General features: G+C 47.8%; 1 long non-coding RNA gene across 1 annotated transcript; it reads left to right on the forward strand.

Annotated features, from left to right (window-relative positions):
* Positions 1 to 2,321: 2,321 nt before the first annotated feature.
* LOC140430038 (uncharacterized) lies at positions 2,322 to 13,320 on the forward strand. Its single transcript, XR_011949292.1, has 3 exons — positions 2,322 to 2,464; positions 11,194 to 11,381; positions 12,127 to 13,320. It is a non-coding gene; the product is annotated as an uncharacterized lncRNA (long non-coding RNA).
* The last annotated feature ends 12,814 nt before the right edge of the window (positions 13,321 to 26,134 follow it).

Raw genomic sequence — 26,134 nt, forward strand, 5'->3', positions numbered from 1 at the left:
CCTCCGTGCACCCGAACAGACGCCGGAATGTGGCGACTAGGAACTTTTCACAGTAACTTCATTGCAGTGTTAATGTAAGCCTACTTGTGACAATGATAAAGATTATTATTATTAACTCTAATATGGTATTAAAGTAATTCATCTGATAATTAAAAGTTCAAGCATTGTGGTGAAAAAATTGCTAATGGATGAACATAGGGTCCGGGATTCTCCGATTCTGCATCGGGTCGGAGAATCGCTGGGGGGAGGGGGGGGGGGGGGGGGGGAGGGGGGAGGGGGGGGGCGCGAGTATCGTGCCACGCCGCTCCGACACCGGGCTGCCGATTTGCTGGCATCTGCGAGGTCACCACAGCGCTGGTCGGGGAGCCATTGAAATCAGCCCCCCCCGGCTATTCTCCACGCCTCGACGGGCCAAGTGCCCGCCGGGTTCGGCCGAGTCCCGCCGGCGTGGGTTACGTATGCTCCCACCCGGTGGGACCTCGGCTGCAGGGGCCATCTTGGTGGGGGGGGCAGGGGTATCCGACTCCAGGGGGGGGCCTCCACGGTGGTCTGGCCGCGATCGGGGCCTACCAATCGGCGGGCAGGCTAATTCCATGGGAGGCCTATGTTCATCCGCGCCGGGCCCCTGAAGGGCTCCGCCATATTGTCCGGGGGCCGGCGCAGAGACGGGAACCCACGCGCATGTGCGGACTCGCGCCTGCCGTGGCGCGCATGCACGGACTCGTGCCGGCTGTGGTGCGCCGGCTTTCGAGCGCCGGAGCAGCGGACACCACTCCGGCGCCGTACTAGCCCCCTAGGAAGGGGTGAATACCTGGGCCTGGAGGCCCGTTGATGCCGGAGTGGCTCATGCCGCTTTTGACGCCGGCGTCAGAACTTGGCCGCAGGATTGGAGAATCGCGGCCAATGATTGAGAAAACGTATGGTTAAATTAATATCTGAAGCTAAAAATAAAAATTTTCAAGAGTTAATATTAGGTTAATGACTACCTCCAGCACTATGTCAATCCAATTATTATTCTATTAAACGGAGAAATTCTAAAATCATTACATAATTGTAGGTCCTTGACACCAAGATTGTTTGAGACAATAAACATTTGTTTGTGGCAGAAGTTCAACAATATACACAAGCTGTAAATATTACATTGCAGCTATTTGCTCTTATAGAACTCATCAAAGTATTTGATTCTTAGGATAAACTTGTGCATTATTCAGTCCAAGCTGGAATTCTACATCGTTACAAAGGTGGAGTTCTGGGCACCGTAATAATTTTTTGTGTGTCTTCTTTGTTGTCACTTAATTGAAATAAAAATTCCAGTCTTCAATTCCTAGCATGTCCTTGCTTTGCTTCATTACAGCCCCTGGTGATGGATGGGACAAGCTTAACTGATTTTGACTAAGCACTTCTTCTAAAGAGATGACAGAAATGAAAAATGAAACGGTCAAAGGAATTTTTTTTACCGTTTTCATTGCAAGCTGATGTGAGCAGAAAAAATGCACCAAATGTAATTTGTGGAAATCAAATTGCTCATTTCACAGACTCACATTACTCATTTACTTTGAGTAAACTAAACTAAGTTAATTTTTACATAGTTAATTATAAATCCTACATACTGATGCTATTATTTTGCGATAATCAACTGAAAATTGTGTTGCCCAAAGTTTGTTGTCAAAATAGCAGCAAGGCTAATGGTGTTTGCTGTAAATAATGTGCAAATGCTATTTATTGCATCCCTTACAGTGGGTGTGATACAATTTTTAACTTCACGAAGAGTGTCACAATGCATCAGTGGCACAGTCTGCCCTGGATTTTATCAACCACATCAACTATCAGTTAAACAAACAAACCAAAGGCTGGTCAAAACACCCTTTAAAGTTCACGTCTCCATAATATAAATGAAGCTTTAATTAATATTAGTCTCAAGTAATCCCTTACCAACTGAAGAGGTATTATCACTATCTAAACATTAGAAAGAAGCTTTCTAATATTCTTTTTTTAAATAATTTTAGAGCTACCCAATTATTTTTTCCCAATTCAAGGGCAATTTAGCATGGCCAATTCACCTACCCTGCACATCTTTGGTTTGTTGGGGTGAGACCCACGCAGACACGGGGAGAATGTGCAAACTCCACACGGACAGTGACCTGGGGCCGGGGTAACACAACGATAATGAGTGTTCAAGGTATTAACCCTGGGGAACATCGTAGCCAATCTAATCCTGTCCACAACTCACATTCCCAGTGAGTCAGTAGATAATGATCAACAGAACGAACTCTAACAGACTATTCCCTCATCAGCCGAGAAATATTGAGCTCAATTCTATCACCTCATTGTTACCCCAGCCGAGATCAGCAAATATTTTACAGACCAGGAACTCAAACGGTACATTTGCGTGAAGGACTGCAAGAACACGACTGAGACACTGCCAGACCTGGCATCTGAACAGATACGGTGATAAATGAAAAGTGTGTGTATCTTTTCCTGTTTAGGATATTGGATGTACTGTTTCATTTATATTTCCCAATTCCTTATTGTCATACACAAATACTTTATTGTGACTTTGTTATAACAGAAGCTCATTATTTCAAAAGAATACAGAAGCATGCACTGAGATTGATCTTAGACCCTCAGTACCTATTGTATAAAAACATCCTTCGTGTCACAAAGCTTGAAGAATCTACAATTGAATTGAATCTACAATTGGGTGGTGTGGTGAGTGTATTTCACCACACTGTCTGTCTGTAATAAGCTGTCTGTACTGTCTGTATAATGATGTGACCCATGACCTGGAAGTGATGATACGGGCTACTTCCAGGTACTGTACTGGAACCCCGGTGGGCTCCGCCTCTGGCTATGCCCTCACCGGGACCATATATAGCCCGGCCACCTGTGGGTGGCACTCACTTGTACAGCCGACTCTGGCAGATGAATTCATGGATATTAAAGCCTAATGTTCGCTCATTCTAACGATCTCACAGTGAATTGAAGCACAACGGGGCAAAATAAAAAATGACAAAATTCTGAGGTGGAGGATCGAACTCTCCACCTACAATTAGGATATCAAGTATCGTCCTGGGAAGCTCAACGAGCTCCAAGATGCCCTGTCCCGCGGCACATGCGCCAGCGGGCAAGATGACAGACTTCGGGCTATCCACGATGACCTGTGCCACCCGGGGGTCACCCGGCTTACCCACTTTATTAAGACCCGCAATCTGCCCTTCTCCACCGAGGAGGTAAAGGCCATGACCAGGGACTGCCAGATCTGCGCAGAGTGCAAACCGCACTTCTACCGGCCAGACAATGCCCGCCTGGTAAAGGCCTCCCGGCCCTTTGAGTGCCTAAGTATGGACTTCAAAGGGCCCATCCCCTCCACCAACCATAATATATACTTTCCAACCGTCGTCGACGAGTACTCCCGTTTCCCCTTCGCAGTCCCCTGTGCGGACATGACCTCGGCCACTGTGATAAAGGCACTGTACAGCAGCTTCATGCTGTTTGGTTTCCCTGCTTACGTCCACAGTGACCGGGGCACATCATTCATGAGCGTTGAGCTGCGTCAGTACCTGCTCAGCAAAGGCATCGCCTCGAGAAGGACTACGAGCTATAACCCGCAGGGAAACGGGCAGGTGGAGAGGGAGAACGCGACGGAGACTTCTGGCCCTCCGGCCTAGAAGTCTCCCGACCCACCACTGGCAGGCGGTCTTCCCCGACGCCCTCCTCTCCATTAGATCACTCCTCTGCACAGCCACGAACGAGACCCCTCACGACTGCTTGTTTCTCTTCCCTAGGAAGTCCATCTCCGGGGTCTCGCTTCCATCTTGGCTGACAACTCCGGGACCTGTCCTTCTCCGGAGGCACATGAGGAACCATATGACCTACCCCCTGGTCAAGGGGGTCCAGCTGCTGCACACCAACCCCCAGTACGCCTACATTGCGCACCAGGACGGACGGCACGATACGGTCTCCCTACGGGACCTGGCGCCAGCTGGTTCCCCTGCCAACCCGCCCCCCTCCCCGCTGCCTACAGCCACCCCCTGCACCCCTTACGCCCCTTTGGGTCTCCTGTCTTGGACCGCGCTGGCACTGCCACCACCCGCCACCCCCTTGCCTACCCCCACTCCCCAACCGTCTCCGACATGCCGGACAGAGGCTCAACCTCCAGACACGACGCTCCCGGAGTCACCATCGGCAACCACCGTGCCCGCTGCTTCGCCACAGCTGAGGAGGTCTAAAAGAACGATCTGGCCTCCAGACAGACTGAATCTCTAATGACCCCACGTCACCCCACTGGACTTGATTTTTTTAACAGGGGGTGAATGCGGTGAATGTATTTCACCTAATGCATGAGGTGTCTGTACTGTCTGTATAATGATGTGACCCATGACCTGGAAGTGATGATATGGGCTACTTCCAGGTACTCTACTGGAGCCCCGGTGGGCTCCGCCTCTGGCTCTGCCCTCACCGGGGCCATATATAGCCCGGCCACCTGTGGGTGGCACTCATTTGTACAGCCGACTCTGGCAGGCGAGTTCATCGATATTAAAGCCTAATGATGTTCGCTCGTTCTCACGGTCTCACAGTGAATTGACGGTATAACAGGTGGCATAGTGGTTAACATTGCTGCCTCACAGCACCAGGGACCTGGATTCAATTCCAGCCTTGGGTGACTGTCTATGTGGAGTTTGTACGTTCTCCCCGTGTCTGCGTGGGTTTCCTCCGGGTGCTTCGGTTTCCTCCCGCAGTCCAAAGATGAGCAGGTTAGGTGGATTGGCCATGCTAAATTGCGCTTTGGTATCCAAAAGGTTAGATGGGGTTACTGGGTTACGGGGATTAGGTGGGGGCATGGGCCAAGATGGGGTGCTGTTTCGGAGGGTTGGTGCAGACGTGATGGGCCAAATGGCCTTCTTCTACACTGCAGGGATTCTCTGGGGGGGATTCTCCGCCCCATCGCGCCACATTTCTGCCCCGAGCGGCTGGCGTAACGGAGAATCCCGCCAGCCTGTCAATGGGGTTTCCCATTGTGGGGCAGCCCCATGCCGTCGGGAAGCCCCCGGGCACCGGCATAACAGAGAATCTCGCCTGCGGAGAATCCTGGCCTATGATTCTGTGGTTCTAAGAAGAGCTAATACTTGTGCTATTTCAGAAAATTCCATATGCAATCCACCCAATTTTATATCTGGTTACCACCACCACGCCCAAAACAGCAAGGTAATCAGAGGTTTGACTAAATCCAATCTCATAAGATATAAGATGGAAAAGGTATCAAGGTCTATTTCTTACATGGTTCGGGTCCTCAATAAAGTGCTTAAATGATTAAATATCTATATACATCAATGTCGGTTTGATAAAGCCAGGGGAGTCCAACGAGCTTCTTAAAAATCCTTTATTTCAGCACCAGCATCATATATGCACAGGTCTCGGTTACCTTTCACCGCGTCCTCATTCCTTTTTAGCTGGCATTACAGCTGCCAGCCTTTTATGCTTGTGCTGGGTTAACTCAGCCCAATTGAGCACAGGGAACAGTCATCTCCAGCTGGCTGAGTCCTGTGCAGGTTACTACAGGTTATTACACCTGGTAATGTAAACATTTGTCTGTAATTTAATTCAATATTCTTTCTTTTAATATCCTGTCCACCGCTTCCCTGTTATCTTCTGAATTTGTTTGTCTATTTTGTTATTACATGATTGTCACATATATGAGGGGCCTCAGACTTCGCCTTGCATATTTCAGATAACATATATGTGGAATTCCTCATGGCTAATTTTAAAATCTTAAAAGCTGGACAAAGACCTTTTAAAATAGCTGCATCTATGTCTATCTGTGATCTCTAAACAAACGGAGCTATCTGGCAGCTTTGGAGAAACTTACACCCCGTTATCTCTGAAGAAACACTAATGACACAGTGTGGGCTGAAAAGACCAAATTCAAAGAGAGCTATACAGTGGTACACAGAGGCCAAAAACAGAAAATACCGGACAATCTCAGCAGGTCTGACAGTATCTGTGGAGAGAAAAGGGATCTAATCTTTCGAGTCTGGATGACTCTTTGTCAAAGCTAGATAGAACTAGAAATGGGGTCAGATGTATGGGGGCGTGGAGAGGTGGGGCTGATTAGGGGGCTACAGTGATAAGTGGAGATTGACTACGAAGACAAAAGGAATGTAAATGAAGGCTAAGAATGGTGCTGATAGTGGCACATAAAGAGACTAGAATGTGTGAATGGCAGAACAAAGGTGAACAGTGTGTCAAAGGGCAACTAGGAGCAGTAGATCAAAGCGGAGTGGTGGGATAGAGAACAACGGTGAGGGAAAAACAGATCAATGGAAGAAATAAAAATTAACTGATAGAAATAAAAATGGGGTGAAAGTTGGAGGAGAGAGTTCACAGTCTGGAGTTGTTGATCTCAATGTTAAGTTCGGAAGGCTGTAACGTGCCTGAACGGAAGATGAGGTACTGTTCCTCCAGTTTGTACTGGACTTCACTGGAACATTGCAGCAGGCCAAGGACAGACATGTGGACATGAGACAGGATGGTGAGTTGAAATGGCAAGCGACAGGAATGTCTGGGACCAGATTGCGGACAGACTGGAAGTGTTCTGCAAAGTGGTCACCCAGTCTGCTTTTAGCCTCTCCAATGTAAAGTAGACCGCATTGGGAGCAGCAAATGCACTAGACCAGATTGAAGTAGGTGCATGTGAAGCACTGCCTCACTTGAAAAGAGTGTCTAGGGCCTGGGATGGTAAACAAGGAGGAAATAAAGGGGCACGTGTTACACCTTCTGTGATTGCATGGGAAGGTGCCGTGGGAAGAGGGTGAGGTGATGGTGGTAATGGAGGAGTGGACCAGAGTATCCTGGAGGGAATGATCTCTGTGAAATGCTGACAGGGGAATGATGGGAAGATGTGTTTGGTTGTGGAATCATGCTAAAGTTGGCGGAGGATGATTCTTTGAATGCGGAGGCTGGTGGGGTGAAAAGTGAGGACAAGGGGGACCCTATCCTGGTTCTGGGAGGGAGGAGAGGGGGTGAGGGCAGAGGTGCGGGAGATGGGTTGAGAGCCCTGTCGGCCACAGTGAGTGGGAAATCACAAGTAAGGAAGAATGAAGTCATGTCAACAGCACAGTTTTGGAAGGTGGCATCATTTGAACAGATGCAAAGGTGTATGTAAGCCATAATGGCTGGGTCTGGTTGTTGGTTGAGTGGGTGTTATTTATTTACTTTGTTGTTTTTCCTCTTGAAAATTGTTGTTAAAAATTATAAATGCTTTAATAAAATATTTTCCAAAAAAAAGAACAGATGCGACGGAGGCGAAGGAACTGGGAGAATGGGATGGAGTCCTTACAGGGGTGTGAAGAGCTGTAGTCGAGGTAGCTGCCGGAGTCAGTGGGTTTGTAATGGATATTAGTGGACAGTCTATCCCTAGAAATTGAAATGGAGAGGTCAAGGAAGGGAAGTGTCGGAGATGGAGCATGTGAAGGGTGGGAATTGGAAGCAAAATTAATACATTTTTCCAGGTCGAGATGGGAACATGAAGCAGCAGCAAAGCAGTTGCCTATGTACCGATAAAAGAATTGTGGGATGGGGCTGGAGTAGGATTGGAACAAGAAATGTTCCACATACTCCATAAAGAGACAGGCAAATATGGGAACCATGCAGATACCCATAGCCACATCTTTGGTTTGGAGAAAATACAGAAGCCATCTGATTTCATAATCCAGGTTGGCTAGCCAGAGTCTAATTATATGCAAGGGCAAATGCCTTTCAGGTCTTACTGGTTGGAAATTTAACAGTCTCAGGGGCCCAAAGGAATACACACCATTTATTAAAGCCAGAAGAAGAGGTGGACTCGTGTGACATGGACCTAACTTGTGGAGCAAGTAACATTGCCTTGTGGAACTGCAAAGCTCAGTTTGCCATTTTATCAACTAACAGCAGCTCAGAAAAAAGGCACTGCCTAGGCTGAAAACCAGGCCTCTGTCTACACTATTTCAGCTAGAATTTCTGTACCATCGCCTACAAGACTGATTCACCTCAGTGTGCCTGTCTCATCACGTGAGGTCAACTTACAGTGAATTATAAAGCATTGGTTTTCAGTCTGCCAGCCTCTGTGAAGGAATGCCTCATTGAACATTGCTTCTGGACTCGACCCACATGAAACATGGTAGTGTTATGCCGTTAGCTCATGCCTATCTAGAAATTGAATTGAGGCAGGCCAAACTTATTAAAGTAGAAAACCTACAGATATTAAAGGAAAACAAAACCACAGATACCAGTATGAGAGGCTTGCAGGAATTCACAGTGGAGCAATCTGTCCATTAACATTGCCGAGGCACCACAAGGAGGGTGGGTTTGGTGGGGATGCTCTGATAGAGGCTCCCAAGAGCATAAACCAGACCTCTTTCAGGATGACAGAATTCAGCTTCCCATCACTGCCTGTCAGCCAGCCAGCCCACATCATCGCCACACATGCGGAGATTTTTTTAATTTGATCTAATCAAATTCTTAGCTTACTGTACCTTGTTGAGATTTATGTAAGGTCAGTTCCCTGACCACCCTACATGATATGGCCTCCTTTCTAAAGCCCTTCTCACCATCCTCCTGCTCCCCGTTCCAGCAGCTTGTTATGGTCTGTGTTGACTCTGTTCATTCTCCCAGTCATGTTGCAGTCCAAGGGGAATGCAAACTATCGTAATCACGGTAGGGAGCAAGTGGATTTTGCAGAGTCCTTGAAGTTAAGCAAAGTCTTTCTAAAAGGGCTAAACCATTCACAATAGATGTTACGCAAATTTAAACAACCCTGGAATCGAGCAAACACTTCCACAATTGCAGCAAAAAAACAGTAGAAATGAATCATGTAAAGAGCTTGAAAGTAGTTGATGTTCCATGGAACAGCAGGGTGGCATGTTGGCACAGTGGTTAGCACTGCTGCCTCACAGCACCAGGGAACCAGATTCAATTCCAGCCTTGGGACACTGTCTGTGTGGAATTTGTACGCTCTCCCCATATCTGTGTGAATTTCCCCCGGGTACACTGGTTTCCCCCCACAGTCTAAAGATGTGATGGTTACGTGGATTGGCCATGCTAAAATTGAGCATTAGTGTCCAAAGATATGCAGGTTAGGTGGGGCTACAGGGATAGGGCAGGGAATGGGGCTAGATAGGGTGCTCTTTCAGAGGGTCGGTGCAGACTCGATGGGCTGAATGGCCTCCTTCTGCATTGTAGGGGTTCTATGGATTCTATGGAAATAGCAGTGGTGGAGGGGGTTCCTCCTCCTGCTGCTGAACTTGTGCACAGTTGCACAAGATTAACTGAGAGCATTAGCTGGAGCATTGAGCTCCCAAATGGCAGCATTTGTGATATATCAGTGACATACGCTGGTTGAAGTCAGGGTCTGCCTAGGCTGCATCTTCCAGTGGACACTCCCCACTCAGCAAAATGGCATCCCACACAGCTCACATCAAAAGAATGCGAGCATGCCGAGGATGTCGTTTGGGGACCAAAACAGGAGCTGTAGCACCAGAAAACTAAGCACAAATTTTGCAGTCTAATTGTCTTAAAATGAAGTCTTATCTTGCATTAAGAATAGAAAATGCTGGAAATGCTCAGCATGAGTAGTTGCATCTGTGGCGAGAGAAATTGAGTTAATGATAAAACACTCTATTTCTCTTTCCACCGATACTGGCAGGCCTGCTTTGTATTGCCAGAATTTAATGCTTACATTTCAGATTCCCAGCATCAGAAACAATTTGCTTTTTTATTACCTTGGAATGATGGGATATTTCAGTTTTAAATGGCAAATGGTTGAAAATTTTAAAGATCTTTGCTCATTATCTAAACGATTCTATCCGGAGCAGGTTATTTGAATTAATTTTTTAAAATTCTTCTATGGGATGCAGTGGGGACAAGGCATTTGTTACCCATCTCTAATTGTCCCTGCGGGGGTAAGCTGCCTTCTTGAACCATTACATCTGTTGTAGATAAACGTACAGTACTGCTGGGAAGGGAGAACAAAGATTTCGACCGACAAATGAACAACAATATAGCTCCAAGTCAGGATGGTGCTTAACCTGGAGGGGAAATTGCAGGTGGCGGTGTTCCCATGAATTCACTGTCCTGGTCCTTGTAGGTAGTAGACTCTGTGGATTTGGAAAGTGCTGTCAAAAGAGCATTGGTGAGTTGCTGCTGTGCATCTTGTCGATGGTACCTGGAGCTGCCATTATGAATTGGTGATGGAGAGAGTGAATGTTTAAATAGAATGGGTGCCAATCAAACACGCTGCTCTGCCCTGGGTTGTACCAGTCTTTTTGAGTGTTGTGGCAGCTGCACTCAACCAGATAAGTGGAGGGCAGCACGGTGGTGCAGTGGGTTAGCCCTGCTGCCTCACGGTGCCGAGGTCCCAGGTTCGATCCCGGCTCTGGGTCACTGTCCGTGTGGACATTCTGCCACATTCTCCCCATGTTTGCGTGGGTCTCACCCCCACAACCCAAAGATGTGCATGCTAGGTGGATTGGCCATGCTAAATTGCCCCTTAATTGGAAAAAATGAATTGGGTACTCTAAATTTATTTTAAAAACAGGCAAGTGGAGAGTATTCCAACACGCTCTTGACTTGTTACTTCCGGATGGTAGACACGAGTCAGGAAGTGGGCTGTTCATTGTAAAATTCCCAGCCTCTGATCTTCTCTTGTAGTCACAGTATTTATGTGGTTGGTCCAGTTAGGTTTCTGGTAATTGATAAAACCTAGGATGTTGATGGAGGAAACGTCATTGATGAAGCAGCTGAAAATGATTGGGCCCAGGCCACTATCCTGAGGAATTCCTGCAGTGATATCCTGGGACTGAGATGATTAACCTCCAACAACCACAACCATCTTCCTTTGTGCTCCAATGAACAGAGGGTTTTCCCCCTGATTCCCATTGACTCCAGTTTTGCCATGGATCTTTGATGCCACACTCTGTCAAATACTGTCTTGATATCAAAGGCAATCGCTCTCACTTCACCTATTGAGTTCATCTCTTTTAACCTTGTTTGGACCAAGGCTGTAATGAGGCTGAAATGATGACAGCATATTTGTCAGTGAAATATAACAATATTTATCATAGATATTATACACTTATTTCTACTTATCGTGTGGGAAGTCAATTCATTTACTTATTAAATTTGGTGGAAATCAAATGAACTAACTCTACTCAAGTACAGATTTGTAGGGCTATATTCTTTGAGCAGCCAAGCAGTCCCACCACCAGGACGGAAAGTTGGACTGGATCCCGTGCCAGCATGTGGCAGGACCAGGGAGACAACATCTTACCAGCAGCGGCAACTATAAGCAGTGGCCATTAATGGGACTGCAAGCTGAAGCCTCCATACCAAACTCCATTGAAGCCAAGGTAAGTTATGTTTTGAAGTGTGCCAGGGTCAATCACGTGAAAGGTTGTGGGAGTCATCCATTGGTAACACCATAGCTGCAAGGGCGGCCATTGCTGCTGGAGGAGCCCTCCTGTGGGTCATGGAGTGATCATAAAGGAGCCCCCTGGAATCTGTTGGGAGGCTGCCAAGTTGAAAATGTCATTGAGAGTGGGAGGTGACCCTTAATTGGGCACTTAATCACTGCAATTGGCCACCCAATGCCATTTCCTCTGGTGGTCATGTGCCGTGACAGTGAAAAAATATGTTCCCATCAATGCCTTCCACTGTCACTGTACCATACTCCCACCTCCCAGCCTATCTCTAAAGGGCTGATAAAATCCGGTTCATAGCTTTAAAATGAAGAAATGTTTGTCAAATCCGATTGCTTTTTTTATGAAGATGTTAAGCACACAAAACACCTGAAGTGAAGCATTCTACTCCTGTGCTGAATAAACAAAATCAATGAGCAACTTGCGAGAAACAATTATATTGGCTTTTTGAATTCTCAAATAAAAGAGGTTTTGCCAAATAAAATAGTGGCACTTTAAAAATACAATTTCTACACTTTGTTCATCACAGCTCTCTGCCCAGTGTTCGAACATGTGCAGTGGTCCAGTGGCAGAAATAATGTGATGCTCTGGACATTCAGTCAGTTTGTCCATGAGAGTCCTACTGTTCCAGGTCCCAAACTTTACTACTTGTGTCTTTTGTGTGTTTCTACCACAGGAGGTGATCCCTCTGGACATGGCTATTCAGCTGTGTGAGGTGAAACAGGCTATGTTTAGGGTACATTTTCTATCGAGAATAGAAGAAGAGTATCCACAGTGCTCGGGGTGACCCTACGTCTAATATCTTCAGTGCCTGCAAAGAGATACTTGGACTTTCTGTCAGAAAAGAACAGGATTGGTTCGATGAAAATGATCAGGACATTAATGAACTGATGATCACAAGCACAAGCCTTTCTGCACCTGGCAGAATGACCCAAACTCAAAGCAGAACAACCTAACGTACCAACAAGCAAAGTCCAAGATACAAAGGTGTACCCATGACATCAGGAACATGTAGTGAGCGGACCAAGCAAAGGAAATTCAACATCTCATTGATGTGAACAACATCCATGGCTTCTTCACTGTCAAAAAGCCTTTTTTATCGCCCAAACACTCAAGGATCAGCTCCTCTGATGCCTAAGGATGGGGAAGATCTGATCGAGGAAAGGGAATTTCTCAATGACTGTTGGAGGGAGCATTTTGAAAACTTTTTCAATCAAGAATCAATGGTGGTGATTGTTTTTAACTCCATCCCGCAACATCCAGTTGGAGATGAGCTTGGAACTCCAATACCTCTGGAGGCGATGAAAGCCATCATACAAATGAAGAACAACAAAGCAGCAGGAGGTGACAGAATCCCCACTGAAATCTTTAAGCATGGAGGAGAGGAATTAACATTACAGCTCCATGCCCTTGTAGATCTGGAATGAAGAGAAGGCCCAGATGATTTTAAAGGTGCCATGATTGTAACAATCTTCAAGAAAGGGAACAAATCCCCAACTATGGAAATTACAGAGGTATCTTCCTGCTTTCCACTGCAGGGAAGATCATTACAAGAACCCATCTGAATCGACTTGCTGAAGAGCTACTTCCCAAATCTCAATGTGGTTTCGGCCATCAAGAGGAATGGGTGATATGATTTTTACAACTCGCTAACTACAAGAAAAATGTCACAAAGCATGAACCTCTCCACATAGCATTCTTTGACTTGGCAAAGACCATTGATTCCAAATTGTGAAACACTCTGGAAGATTCTGCTGAAATATGGATGTCCTCCAAAATCCATTGCCATGTTCATCTGCTTCATAATGATATGCAAGCAGTGAGACTTAACAACATTGCAGACACTTATGAGTTTAAGGCAGATGTTAAACAAGGTTGTGTTGTCATTTTAAATCTTTTTCTGATCTTTCTTACTGCTATCCGTCTGAATAGACACAAGTTCCTTGCTGTAGTATAGGGTTGTACCCTCAATAACGACACTTAGAGAGTAAATGGTAAAGAAGGCTTTAATAAGCTAAGAACTAGTCTGGTGCCGAGACGGGTGCTTACTGAGGTGCCGCCCACAAGGCGGCCCCTTATATACGGCTCCCAGGTGGGCGGAGCCAGAGGCAGAGTCCCCCAGGGTTCCAAGCCCCAGTCTTAAAGGGGACATCACCTTACATGATGATAAGGGTATAGTAATACAGTAACCGTTCATCACATTAACCTCGTTTTTTTAAAAAAGTCCGGCGGGGTGAAGTGCCATCATAAGTCCATTCGTTTCGGCGGCCTGATCGTCCTCATCGACATCCTCAGCTCGGGCGGTGGTGCGGCGGACACGGACGTCTTAGTTGAGGGTACGTCCGGGAGCACGGTGGTCGGAGCCTTGGTCCGGGTCGGGGTAGAGGATCAGGGCGCAGGGGAACTAGCTGGGGGTGGGGGTAGCGGTGCCGGCACCGGCGGGTTGTGTAGAGGGAGGGCGGCTCTAGCGGGTGCGTGTGGTCGGTGTCCACCGGCAGGGAGTGGGACTGGGGGTGGGGGGGGGGTTGTTGTGGGTGTCGGGTCCCGCAGGGAAGCTGTGAGGGAAGGGGCGTCTGTAGTGGGGGAACCAGCGGGTGCCAGATCCCGGAGGGAAACCGTACCTTGCCTGCCATTGGGGTACTCGACGAAGGCGTAACTGGGGTTTGTGTGTAGTAATCGGACCTTCTCGACCAGGGGGTCCGTTTTATGGCTCCTCGCGTGCCTCTGGAGAAGAACAGGTCCCAGAGCCGTCAGCCAAGGTGGAAGCGAGACCCCGGAGGTAGACTTCCTGGGGAAGATAAACAATCGGTTGTGAGGGGCCTCATTCATGGCAGGGCAGAGGAGCGACCTAATGGAGTGTAGGTAGGACCTCCTGCCAGCGGGTAATTGGGAGACTTCTCGACCGTAGGGCCAGAAGGACAGCCTTCCACACGGTCGCGTTCTCCCTCTCCACCTGCCCGTTTCCCCGCGGGTTATAACTGGTTGTTCTGCTCGAGGCGATGCCTTTGCTGAGCAGATACCAACGCAGTTCATCGCTCATGAATGATGTACCCCGGTCGCTGTGGATATAAGCGGGAAACCAAACAGGGTGAAGATGTTGTGCAGTGCCTTTATCACGGTGGCTGAGGTCATGTCGGGGTGAATGGGAAGCGGGAGAACTCGTTGATAACGGTGAGGAAATAGGCATTGCGGTTGGTGGATGGGAGGGGGCCCTTGAAGTCCACGCTTAGTCGCTCAAAGGGCCCCGAGGCCTTCACGAGCCGAGCCTTGTCTGGCCAGTAGAAGTGCGGTTTGCACTCCGCACAGATCTGGCAGGACCTGGTCATGGCCTTGACCTCCTTTGTTGAGTAAGGTAGGTTACGGGACTTGATAATGTGGACGAGTCGGGTAACCCCCGGGTGACAGAGGTCATTGTGGATGGCTTGCAGGCAGTCCTCCTGCGCGTTGGCGCACGTGCCGCGGGACAGGGCATCTGGGGCTCGTTGAGCTCCCCTGGACGATACTTGATATCGTACATGTAGGTGGAGAGTTTGATCCACCACCTCAAAATTTTATCGTTTTTTATTTTGCCCCTGTAGCGCACAAAGACTCCCGAGAGACGAATAGAGGTGAAGTCGATGAGGCTTTATTAAGCGTGACTCGTTCCCCGCAGTTCAGCAACAGACTGGAGCTGCGGGGAGAATTCCTGGTTCTTATACTCCGCCTTCAGGGCGGAGCTAGAGATCAACAGCCAACCAGGACCCGGGATCTGTCAGCCAATGACATCACGGCTTCACAGTCCCACATGACCCCTAATGCATACTACCACAGCCCCGTTGTGCGTTATCGAACATAAAGGCTACCGACCGTTGGTCGGTGACGAGGATGAACCTACCACCGGCTAGTGCCTCCAGTGCGCACAGCCTCCACAATGGCTTGTGCCTCCTTATCGACTGCAGAGTGCCGAATCTCGGAGGCGGTGAGGGTCCGGGAGAAGAACGCTACTGGTCTGCCTGCCCGGTTGAGGGTAGCAGCCAGGGCGATGTCTGATGCATCGCTCTCTACCTGGAAGGGGATAGTTTAGTCCACCGTGTGCATAGCGGCCTTGATGATGTCAGCCTTGATGCGGTTGAAGGCCGATCGAGCCTCAGCCGACCGGGGAAAAATTATGGTCTTTATGAGTCGGCGGGCTTTGTCCGCAAATTTGGGGACCCACTGGACCTAATAGGAGAAGAGCCCCAAGCACCATTTGAGGGCCTTGAGGTGCGGGGGAGGGGAAGTTCCTTTAGGGGGCGCATGTGGTCAGGGTCGGGACCTAGGATCCCGTTTTCCATGACATAACCGAGGATGGCTAGCCGGGTTGTGTGGAAAACTTATTTTTCCTCGGTATAGGTCAGGTTGAGGGTTCGGGCGGTCTGGAAGGACCTTTCGAGGTTCACGTCATGATCCTGCTGGTCATGGCCGCAGATGGTGACATTGTCCAAGTACGGGTATGTAGCCCGCAAACCGTACTGGTCCACCACTTGGTCCATCGCCCTTTGGAAGACGGAGACCCCATTTGTGATGCCGAAGGGGACCTCGAGGAAGTGGAAGAGCTGGCCGGCTGCTTCGAAGGCAGTATAGGGGCGGTCTTTCGGTCGGATGGGGAGCTGGTGGTAGGCGGATTTGAGATCGACCGTGGAAAATACTCGGTATTGAGCGATCCGATTTACCATTTCTGCGATGCGAGGAAGGGGGTACGCATCGAGCTGCGTGAAGCGGTTTATGGTCTGGCTATAATCCACGACCATTCGTTTCTTTTCCCCGGACCGGACTACCACGACTTGTGCTCTCCTGGGGCTGTTGCTAGCCTCGACAGTAATACAGTAACCGTTCATCACATATAGCTTATTTATCAAATGGACAGTAAACTATCTAATCTCAGACAAGTCCAATCAATAATAAAACCTCAATCATTGAGCTCCAATACACTGATAATGCTGCAGTAAGTGTTGTGTCAGAAAGGGGTCTCCAGAGTATCGCTGAAGTATATATTGAGGCATATGAGAAGATGGGACTTACACTCAACATTCAGAAACTCAAAATCCTCCATCAGTAAGATCCAATTGCACAAAGTCCAGCTCCATGGATTAAGATTCATGAGTGCCTGCAATATGTGGATCCGTTCCAGTTCTTTGCAAGCTATTTCTCACAAGAGACTGACATTGATGAAGAAACCAGCATCACCTGAAATCTGCTGGTCACTTTGGCCAGTTGAGGAAGGGAGTGTTTGAAAATTAGGACATCAAAACTGAAACCAGGTTCATGCAGTTATGATCCCTTCCTTATTATGTGGGACTAAAACATGGACAACATGGGCAGCACAGTAGCACGGTAGCACAGTGGTTAGCACAGTTGCTTCACAGCTCCAGGGTCCCAGGTTCAATTGCCAGCTTGGGCCACTGTCTGAGCAGAGTCGGCACATTCTCCCCGTGTGCGCGTGGGTTTCCTCCGGGTGCTCCAGTTTCCTCCCACAGTCCAAAGATGTGCAGGTTAGGTGGATTGGCCATGATAAATAGCCCTCAGAGTGTAAAACAATTGGGTGGGGTTACTGGGTTACGGGGATAGGGTGGAGGTGTGGGCTTGGGTAAGGTGCTCTTTCCAAGGGCCGGCGCAGACTTGATGGGCTGAATGGCCTCCTTCCGCACTGTAAATTCTATGAACATATAGGAGGCACCTCATAGCATTGGATTCATACCATCAGTGCTGCCTGCAGCAGGCCTGGCATATTTCATTGGAGAACAGACATCAGTGTCCTGTCACAAGCAGTCACCATAAGCATCAAGGCTATGATCATCTACCATCAGCATCATTGTGTTGGTTATACAGTTCAGATGTTAGATACAAGGCTCCCAAATCAGGTTGTCTTCTCCTCAGTCACCAGAGGAGGAGAGAAGAAGTGCTTCAAGGATGTGCTGAGAGCCAACATGAAGAAATGCAACACTGACATCAATTCCTGTGTTACCATCTCCTTCGATCGAACCAAGTGGCTGCAATGTATGTGGGAAGGATTCTAGCATTTTAGAGCCATTGATGACAAAATTAAGAGAAAAAGCAAAAAAGTGACTAACAGAACACACCATGACCCAAACTGATTGTACATGACCAGGCATAGCCACATGACAACAAATGCCATAATATCTGCAAATGCCAAATCAGCCATCCACAGATGCATTGAAGACAATCATCCTCACTAGTTGGGGTAGTCAATAGTGTAATCAGTAGATAAATCCATTGAGCTTCCTACTCTACACACATGGATGGTGACATATTGCATTATTTTTACTTGCCTGCTGGCTTGAAAATATCAATATTCCCAGTTTTAATGGTTTCAGAAGGGACAAATTATCCATAGCATTAAGTTGAAAAACTCCTTTTCAATGGTATGTCACTGTTGTATCTATTTATTGGTGCAAATGCAAAATGTTATTGTAACAAATATTAACTTACATTTAATTCCATAACAGAGCTAAACATTATCACTCATTTTATTATCAACCATCAAGTTCCTAGTAAATTGTTATCATTGAATGTATCCGCTACAAACACTCTATTCACTAGCCATTGAGGTATTTTTACAAAGTGAAAAAAATGGCAATAGAGCTGAGGCAATGCTGATGCCTGTGGAATTATATTGCAATAGAAGACTTCAGAGAGAGAAAAAAGAATGAAAATTGGAACACCCCCTTGTAACTGACATCAGTGTTTTGGCTCCAACTTCCCCAAGTTTTCATGCTATTCAGTGGTAGCACCCTTGCCTCTGAATCAAAATGTTTGGTGCATAAAGTCCTCTCCAGGATGAGAGCATGTTATATATGTTAACGCTTCATTTGAGCCATGAAGGAGTGCTTTGTCATGGATGATGACATTACTAAATGAGATGTTAAATTGAGACCCTAATTTATCTGATGAAATGTCGCCAAGCTGGAAGGTTAACTCTGTTTTTCTATCTACAGATGCTGCCTGATCTGTTCGGCATTTCCAGCATTTTTCTACTTCTATTTCAAATTCCCTGTATCCTTTGAATTTTGCTTTTGTTTTAAAAAAAATATTTTTATTAGGGTATTTGCAAGGTTTTATAATAGTAACAATAACAGCGACATAAACATGGTATAATAAACATTTCCACCCCCATCACAGTCTTCATACACCCCAACCATAAAACAACAGTCTGGCCCTCACCCCCCCACCCCCCACCCCCCCCCCCTTGGAATTCTACTTCTGCTGGCATTTTAATTTTCCCCGGGAAAGTCGACGAACGGCTGCCACCTCCGGTTGAACCCAACCATTAAGGCAAACTTTATTTTCTCGAGACCGAGAAACCCAGCCACATCACTAACCAGGTCTCTACACTCGGGGGCTTCGAGTCCCTCCACATTAATAAGATCCGTCTCCGGGCTACCAGGGAGGCAAAGGCCAAGACGTCTGCCTCTTTCGCCCCCTGAACTCCCGATTCTTCCGACATTCCAAAGATCGCTACCTCCGGACTCGGCACCACCCGTGTTTTGAGTACCGTGGACATTGCCTTAGCGAAACCCTGCCAAAACCCTCTGAGCTTTGGGCATGCACAAAACATGTGGACGTGATTTGCTGGGCTTCCCGCGCACCACGCATACCTGTCCTCTACCCCAAAAAATTTGCTCATCCGGGCCACCGTCATGTTTGCCCGGTGGACTACCTTGAATTGTATCAGGCTAAGCCTGGCACATGATGAAGATGTATTAACCCTGCTTAGGGCATCCGCTCACAGACCCGCCTCGATCCCACCTCCTAGCTCGTCTTCCCACTTGCCCTTAAGCTCCTCCACCGAAGTTTCCTCCGCATCCAAAAGTTCCTAGTAAATATCTGATACCTTCCCATCTCTCACCCAGGTACTGGAGACTACTCTGTCCTGTATCCCCCGTGGCGGCAGCAGGAAGGCCGGAACCTGCTTTCTCAAGAAGTCTCGCACCTACAAATACCTAAACCCATTCCCTGCTGGCAATTCAAATTTATCCTTCAAGGCTTTCAAGCTGGGGAAGCTCCCGTCTATAAATAGATCCACCATCCTCCTAATTCCTGCCCTTTGCCATCTCCGGACCCCACCATCCATCCTACCTGGTACAAACCGCTGATTATTATAAATCGGGGCCCAAACCGATGCTCCCTCCACTCTCTTACATCTCCTCCATTGCCCCCAGATTCTCAGAGCCGCCACCACCACCGGACTTGTGGAGTATCGGGCCGGCGAGAACGGAAGAGGGGCCGATATCAGTGCTCCCAAACTTGTGTCTTTACATGACGCCGCCTCCATCCGCTCCCACACCGACCGCCCCCCCCCCCCCCCCCCGGACACCCCCCACTGCCCACTTCCTAATCAAGGCTATATTAGCTGCCCAGTAGTAATTGTAAAAGTTCGGCAGCAACAACCTACCCTTCCCCCTACTGCGCTCCAGCATCACTTTCTTCACTTGCGGGGTTTTACCCGCCCACACAAAGCCCGCAATAACCTTGAAAAAGGCCCTTGGGATGAAGATATTGAGCCCACCAGCAGTGGGCTCAATATCTCTGAAAACTTCTTATAGAATTCCACCGGGTAGCCGTCCGGCCCCGGGGCCTTGCCTGACTACATGCCCTCCAGCCCCTCCATTATTTCCTTAATTTCAATTGGGGCTCCCAGCCCTTCCACCAGATCCTCATCCACCCTCATGAACCTCAACTGACCCCAAAACTGCCTCATCCCCTCCATCCCAGCCGGGGGTTCCGACTCATATAATTTGCTGTAAAAGTCCTTAAACACCTCATTCACCCCCACTGGGTCCAGGACCATGATCCCACCTCTACTCTTTACTCTCCCTTTTTCTGAGCTGGTGTGCTAACATTCTGCTCGCCTTTTCCTCATACTCATAGATCGCCCCCCTTGCCTTCCTCCGCTGTTCCACCACTTTCCCTGTAGTCAACAGCCCAAACTCTGCCTGTACCCTCCGCCGTTTCCTCAGTAGCCCTGCGTCCGGGGCCTCCGAGTATCTCCTGTCAACCTGGAGTATCTCCTCAACTAACCTATCCCACTCAGCCCTTTCTGCCTTTTCTCTGTGGGCCCATATTGAGATTAATTCCCCACTGTCCACTGCCTTCAAAGCTTCCCAAACCGTCGCTGCAGAGACCTCCTCTGTATCATTTATTTCCAGGTAGTTCTGGATGGACTTGTTCACCCACCCACAGATCGCTTCATCCGCTAACAACCCCACATCCAGCCTCCATAGTGGGCGTTGCCCTCTCTCCAAACTAACCCGCAGATCCACCCAGTGTGGGGCATGATCCGACACTGCGATTGTCGAGTACTCAGTATCCACCACCCCCGGTATTCGAGCCCTGATCAGAACAAAAAAGTTGATGCGAGAGTATACCTTGTGGACATGGGAGAAAAAAGAAAACTCCTTCGCCCTTGGCCGTGCAAACCTCCATGGGTCTACTCCCCCCATCTGTTCCATAAACCCCTTCAATTCCTTTTGACCGATGCAATTCCAGATCAATGACTGTATTAAAATCTCCCCCAATGATCAAGTTATGTGACTCTAAGTCTGGGATCTTACCTAACACCCGCCTCATAAATTCCACATTGTCCCAATTCAGAACATATACGTTCACGAGTACCACCCACACCCCCTCCAGCTTCCCACTCACCATTATGTACCTACCCCCCATGTCTGACACGATTCTCCCTGCGTCGAATGCCACTCGTTTATTGATCAAGATTGCTACCCCCCTAGTCTTTGAGTCCAGCCCTGAGTGGAATACTTGGCCAACCCACCCCTTTCTCAATCTAATCTGGTCTGTAACTTTTAGGTCTGTCTATTGTAGCATTGCCACGTCCATCTTCAGCCCCCTCAAATGCGCAAACACGCGAGCCCTCTTGACTGGTCCATTCAACCCTCTAACGTTCCATGTAATCAGCCTAGTCGGGGGACTTCCCCCCACCCCCCCCCCCCCCCCCCGCCGACTAGCCATCACCCTTTTTAGGCCAGCCTCTAGCTCGGCGCCCCCCGGCCTCCTCCAGCCCTCCCTCGGGCATTCACCGTCCCCGACCTCCCATTTGTCCCCTTGTAACAGTTCCTCCCCTGTCAGCAAAGCAGCTCCCCCCGGCCCCTTGCCCGCTCCCTCCCCACCCCTGGGAACAGCACTAGAAACCCAACCCCACATATCAAGCTCCAGCTTAACACCTGCTCGCCCCCCACTGCGCTTCCATGAGTCAGCTGACCAAGCTGACTTGATAGCTCCCACCCATGGCACCAAACAGTCTGTCTCCTGTTTGTTCTCTCCCCTCTCCCCCCACTTGGACAAACATAGTCAAAGCATCACATTCCCCAGTAAACAAACAGCAGAAAAAAGTGGGGAAAAAACACAGAAAAAACAATCACAGAAACCACCCCCCCTCCAACCAGCTCCCATTAAGACAAAGTTAACTTTGGCCATTGAAACAGCCCCTTATTGCACATAACACTACTTATTCAAACCAGCACAAAAGTGATTTTCAACAAATCGCCACTCCAATACTCTCCAAGGATTCACTGTCTTTAGTTCATCTCCAGTCTTTTTTCCTTGATGAAAGTCCATACATCGTCTGGTGTTTCGAAGTAAAAATCCCGTTCCTCATATGTGACCCACTGGGTGGGTACAACATCCCGAACTTCACCCCCTTCTTAAAGAGGGCCGTTTTTGCCCGATTAAACCCAGCTCGTCTCTTGGCCAAATCCACGCCCAGGTCCTGATAAATGCGCAGCTCACAATTCTCCCACTTGCTGCTCCGTTCTTTCTTGGCCCACCGCAGAACGTATTCCTTGTCCAGGAATCGGTGCAAATGTACCACAATCGCCCTCAGCGGCTCGTTCGCTCGGAGCTTGTTTGCGAGGGCTCTGTGCGCTTTATCCACTTCCAGATGCCGAGGGGATGCCTCAGCCCCCATCAACTTCTCCAGCATGTTCGTCACATGGACCCTCGCATCCGATCCCTCACTGCCCTCAGGGAGGCCGATGATTCTCAGATTCTGCCTCCTGGACCTGTTCTCCAAGTCCTCCAGCTTCTTCTGCATTCTTTTCTGGCGGTCATTCATCATCTCCACCTTGGTCTCCGGCACGGTTAGGTATTCCTCGTTGAATTTTGCTTTTGTAATCCAACTTCTTTCTCAGGTGAATGTAATTAACCCACGGCATGATTTAATGTAGTGTTGGAGAGTTCTCCCAACCTCCTCGCCAATTTTCTCTCCTCAACCAACAGCAATAAAAAAAGTTTAGTTGATGTGCCTTACTTTACTATTTTCCTGAATGTGTATATGTTCTTTGATGTGTTTGCGTGAATCAGTGCTCCTATCTCACAGCTAACAAAACCTTCCACAGGCACCAAGGCAAGAAGTCCTCCCGTTATTTCCTTTGCAAGTGTCAGGATTTCCAGTGTTCGAGGCATTCCTCTAATGACTTCAAAAGTCTGATTAAAATCAGAAACTCTTTCTTTTTATGTCATTTGGATGTATTCACATATTTTTCAAACATCTAAGGGTTCAGTGCTGGGACCCCTGCTGTTGACAATATACATTAATGATTTGGATGAAGGAATTGTATACAGTGTCTCCAAATTTGCCGCCAACACTAAGCTGGGTGGCAGTGTGTGTTGTGAGCAGGATGCAAAGAAACTGCAGGGTGACTTGGACAGGTTGGCTGAGTGGGCAAATACTTGCCAAATGTGGGTAAATGTGAGGTTATCCACTTAGGTGGCAAAAACAGAAAGGCAGATTATTATCTGAATGGTGGCAGTTTAGGAAAAGGGGAAGTGCAACAAGACCTGGGTGCCATGGTGGAACAGTCACTGAAGGTTGGCATGCAGGTACAGCAGACGGTGAGGAAAGCCAATGGCGTGCTGGCCTTCACAGCCGGAGGATTTGAGTATAGGAATAGGGATGTCTTGCTGCAGTTATACAGGGCCTTGGTGAGACCACAATACCTTCAGTCTTGTGTGTAGTTTTGGTTTCCTAGTTTGAGGAAGGACATTCTTGCTTTTGAGGGTGTCCAGCGAATGTTCACCAGACTAATTCCTGGGATGGTAGGACTGACATATGAAGAAAGACTGGATCGACTGGGCTTATACTCACTGGAGGTTCGAAAGATGGGAGGGAATCGCACAGAAACATATAAAATCATGGTGGGCCTGGACAGGCTAGATGCGGGAAGAATGTTCCCGATGTTGGGGATGTCCATAACTAGGGGTCACAGCCTAAGAATAAGGGGTAGGACTGAGAGGAGGAAGAACTTCTTCTCTCAGAAAGTTGTGAACCGGTGGAATTCTCCACCACAGAACGTTTTGGGGGCCAGTTCATTGGATATATTCAAGACCAAGCTGGACGTGGCCCTTGCGGCTAAAGGGTTCAAGGGGTATGAAGAGAAAGCGGAAGTGGGATACTGAATTTGCATGATCAGCTTTGATCATATTGATTGGTGGTGCAGACTCGAAGGGCTGAATGGCCTACTCCTGCACCTATTTTCTATGTTTCTATATTAATCCATAGGATCCCCAGTGCAGGAGACCATTCGGCCTATTGAGTCTGCACAACCCTCTGAAAGAGCACAATACCTAGGTCCACTCTCCCGCCCTATCCTGTAACCCAGTAACCCTATCTAACTTGCACATCTTTGGACACTAAGGGGCAATTTTTGAGCATGACCAATCCACCTAACCTGCGCATCTTTGGACTGTGGGAGGAAACCGGAGCACCTGGACGAAACCCACACAGACACGGGTAGAACATGCAAACGCCATGCAGGCACCCAAGGCCAGAATAGAACCTGGATCCCTGGCACTGTGAGGCAGCAGTGCCTTAAACCATCTTGGAAAGTTTATTTCATGTTGAGAGATGCGTTATCTCTTAGCAGGCCATTCGGCAAACCTGGCAGGTTATTGAATTTGTAGTGATTTCAGAAATGGAAACCCACCCAAATAGCAGTTCTTTGATATAAACTTCACCGCTTCATGTTTAATTCTTCATTTCTTGATACTACCGGCTAAAGAAGGGTCCATTTAGCCCAGTTAGTTAGATGTCTCGTGTGTGGATCAGATTAACGCAAACATGATGGTGCTCAATCTCTGCTCTGGCTGAGGTAGACTGTCTCCTTGTCCTACCTGTTGTAAAATGTCATGGCACTTGGCTGTGGTTCAGCTAATATTTGCCAGGGACCTGCCTTCAGGCAGAGAATGGAAGAAGATTAGCTGAGCTGCCATTTTATATCGAATTACATACAGCACAGAACAAGCCATTTAGCTCAACAACTCAACACGAGCCTCCTCCCACCCACCTTCATCTAACCCTATCAATATATTTTTCCATTCCTTTCTTCCTCATATGTTTATCTAGTCTTCACTTAAAAACATCGGTGCTGGTCACCTCAACTACTTACACAATATCTTACATGCAAGATTAATTGACCTACAATTACAGGCTCTTGAGTCCAACTTTTGGCAAGTTCAGTGATTTTAAACTGTGCTGTAGTAATTTCAATGACTCAGAGGAGGTTGGTGGAAAATGAACATAGATTACATAGAATTTACATAGAATTTACAGTGCAGAAGGAGGCCATTCGGCCCATCAAGTCTGCACCGGCTCTTGGAAAGAGCACCCTACCCAAGGTCAACACCTCCACCCTATCCCCATAACCCAGTAACCCCACCCAACACTAAGGGCAATTTTGGATACTAAGGGCAATTTATCATGGCTAATCCACCTAACCTGCACATCTTTGGACTGTGGGAGGAAACCGGAGCACCCGGAGGAAACCCACACACACACGGGAAGGATGTGCAGACTCCGCACAGACAGAGATCCAAGCCGGAATCGATCCTGGAGCTGTAAAGCAATTGTGCTATCCACAATGCTACCGTGCTGCCCATTTTCACTATTTACAAAGGTCTGCAGAACGCAGCTTATCGCTCCCAGTACAATCCTAATTGGGAGGACTAATCACACCAGGCCCTGTTTTGGGCCTGCTTTTATGTTAGCTCATATTGAGTCCCAGGTGATTGGTCTCCACCCCCTACCTGGGGAGCTCGTACTCCATGAGTCCCACAGGGAGATCAATGATGGATTCCCCATGGTTCCTGTGGGGGTTATGACAATAATAATTTAATTCAATTTCTAATTTATTGGTGAAAGCTGATGCGTTAAACATCATATCATTCCTTGGGCAACAATAAGCCATGTTGAACATTTCAGTTCAATGACGCAGTATTTCACTTTTGAATACGCCACATTTACTGCTCAGTTGAGCTTTGCGAGCACATACAGAAAGATCTTCATGCAAATGGTCAAACAGGTCTTGTATGAACCAGGTGCTACAGCATTATCCCTTAAGCTACATATTCAGTTCCATTTCCAACTTATATCGGCAGTACATACTTGGTATGCTAGATCTGTTAACTTGGGCAGTATATGTTCCAAAGACATGCAATAATTCCTTCATTCCCACTCGTCCTATCCCACTCATAAAGCTTTGCAGTAGAAATTCTGGATGTCCTTGAGATCTCAAATTACAAACAATTACAGTATTAATAGATCTTAACATTCAAAAGTATAGTTTTGTTAACAGCAGAAGAGTAAACATTTTTCTTCAACATGTTGCACATTTCATGTGTGCAAATCACAGTTG

Source organism: Scyliorhinus torazame, chromosome 9, assembly GCF_047496885.1.
Source record: "Scyliorhinus torazame isolate Kashiwa2021f chromosome 9, sScyTor2.1, whole genome shotgun sequence".
Lineage (NCBI taxonomy): Eukaryota > Metazoa > Chordata > Chondrichthyes > Carcharhiniformes > Scyliorhinidae > Scyliorhinus > Scyliorhinus torazame.